This window comes from Palaemon carinicauda, chromosome 39, assembly GCF_036898095.1.
Source record: "Palaemon carinicauda isolate YSFRI2023 chromosome 39, ASM3689809v2, whole genome shotgun sequence".
NCBI classification, from domain to species: Eukaryota; Metazoa; Arthropoda; class Malacostraca; order Decapoda; family Palaemonidae; genus Palaemon; species Palaemon carinicauda.
Window position 1 is genome coordinate 60,698,887 of NC_090763.1, and position 2,500 is coordinate 60,701,386.

A 2,500-nucleotide genomic window follows, 5' to 3' on the forward strand; every position below is an offset into this window, starting at 1 on the left:
GGGAATGGGTGCTGACTCAGCAGGTAGACCTATAGGCAGGCTCCCTCAAACTCCCCGTCCTTATGTCACAAGCATGATGAGGTTGCTGGCATTACAATAAACTATCGAGTTTGAGCGGGTCTCGAACCCGAGTCCAGGATAACGCCAGGCAGGGACTTATCTTGAAACCACAATTGTTCCAAACACTTGTTCTGACATATGATATTATATTCATCTCCATCATCATCATCTCCTCCTCTATCTTGAGCTTTTAATTTAATACTTCTCCATTCATCTCCTACCTCACGTTTCTTAGTTCTCAGCTATGTCGGCCTGGGTCTTCCAACTTTTCTATTGCCTTATGGAGCCCAGCTGAACGTTTGGTGAACTAATCTCTCTTGGGGAGTGGGAAGAGCATGCTCAAACCATCTCCATTTACCCCTCATTGAGATCTCATCCACATATGGAACTCTAGTAATCTCTCTTATAGTTTCATTTCTGATACTGTCGTGCCATTTATCTCTCAATATCCTTCTGAGGGCTTTGTTCTCAAGTCTACCAAATCTATTGGAGATCGTTTCATTGTCATACCATGATTCATGTCCATATAGTAACACCAATCTCACTAAACTGGTGTATAAATCTGATTTTTATATGTAATATCAGGCTATTTGATTTCCAAATTTTACTTGTCCTACTTAATGTCTGATTTGGTTTTTTCAACCTTTCATTAAACTCGAAATCTAAATACCCTGTATTGGAGATCATAGTTCCTAAATACTTGAATGATATCACCTTATTAATTCTTTTTCCTTCCGATGATATCTTATCTTCCGTTGCATACTCCGTTCTCATCATCTGTCTTTCTTCTATTTATCTTGAGCCCAACTTTATGTGGTATTTCATGCAATCTGGCAAACAAGTATTGCAAATTATGTGGTGTTCTGCTAATAAGAACAGCATCATCCGCATACTCTAGGTCTGCTAATTTCCTATCACCAATCCAGTCCAATCCTTCTCCACCATTTCCGACTGGCCTACGCATTACAAGATCCATGATAAGGATAAACAACATAGGTGACAACACATTCCCTTGGAGCACTTCTCTGGTCACTGGAAATTCATTTGTTAGGACTCCCTTAACATTAACTTTGCAATTGCTAACCTCATGAACAGACTTAATCAAATTCACACATTTAAGAAGAATTCCATAATAACGCAGAACTCTCCACAAAATTGGCCAGTGCACACTATTATTACCTTGACGTAAAGCTCTCTTAAAAGGATATTGGATTTCTGGGGAGTCTTTCTTTGTGACTTTCAGTCCATAGGATATGTGCAAGCAAGGAAAGGTTGTTGGTGTTATCGATGTTGTTATAGATTGCCTGTTCCTTGTAGCCAAACACAGGCTCTTGCAATTATGCAACACTTAGGTGTTGAGATGAATTTAATATGAAAGTGAGTAAAGGATTAGTCATGATTGCACATCAAATTAAACTAATATTAGTTCTTAGGTTATATTCTTATATAGAATATTTCATCCTAATGAGCTATACATCACAACCAGGGAATTTTCTTTATCAAATAAAAAAGTATGCGAGTAAAAGAAAGGCAATAAGGTTTACTGAGCTTCTATCAATATTAACCTGTTGTAAGTTTTTTTTTATGACAGAATAGGTCATTATCACTATTTTGATGCTGAAGTATTGCATGCGCATGCCATTTATATCAAGTAGAGTAATCATCGTTCTTTTATATAACTCTTAACAACTAAATGGAAGCAACTAGGTTGGCTTGCTGTTCCCCAAGACAACAGACTTTGATAAGTAGGTCTATACTACGTAGAATTTTCGTATGTTATTTTAGTAACCTAGAATAATCAGAATAGATGCTCACCAGAATAGATAGATAGATACATACATACGTACATGGGAAGATTGATAGGTAGTTTACGTGAAAGAGTGAGTTTATATATATATATATATATATATATATATATATATATATATGTATATATTATACATATATATTATATATATTATACATATATATTATATATATACTATATATATATTATATATATACTATATATATATTATATATATATTTTATACAGTATATATTATATATATATATATATATATATATATATATATATATATATATATATATATATATATATACACTGTATATAAAATTCTGTCCAAGAAAATTTGGTCCTGAAACTTCCATCCCAGAAAATTTTGTCCCAGACAATTTCTAAAAACCATTTGATTTATCCCAAAATAGATTCTCTGAAAAAGGCTTACGGGGTTAGTTTTTGTTTACAAATTGTTAACAAATGGGACCGTGGTTTAATGGACAGTTTTAGCAGTATGTTAATCTTGTCACTAAAGCATTCGAAATTGTGTTTCAGAAAGTGACACTAGCGTGAACCTTTTGTTTGCTTACAAACTGTAAATAAATGTGCATTTTACAATAATGGTATTTGAGAAGCTGCACGTGACGAGACCTTTCTCGA

The 2,500-nt window shown here is 33.9% G+C and overlaps 1 protein-coding gene across 1 annotated transcript in view; it reads left to right on the forward strand.

The window, feature by feature from the left end:
• The window catches only part of LOC137631216 (IQ motif and SEC7 domain-containing protein 2-like), a 374,957-nt gene that overhangs the window by 99,471 nt on the left and 272,986 nt on the right, over positions 1-2,500 (forward strand). The gene's annotated exons all lie outside the window — the stretch shown is intronic.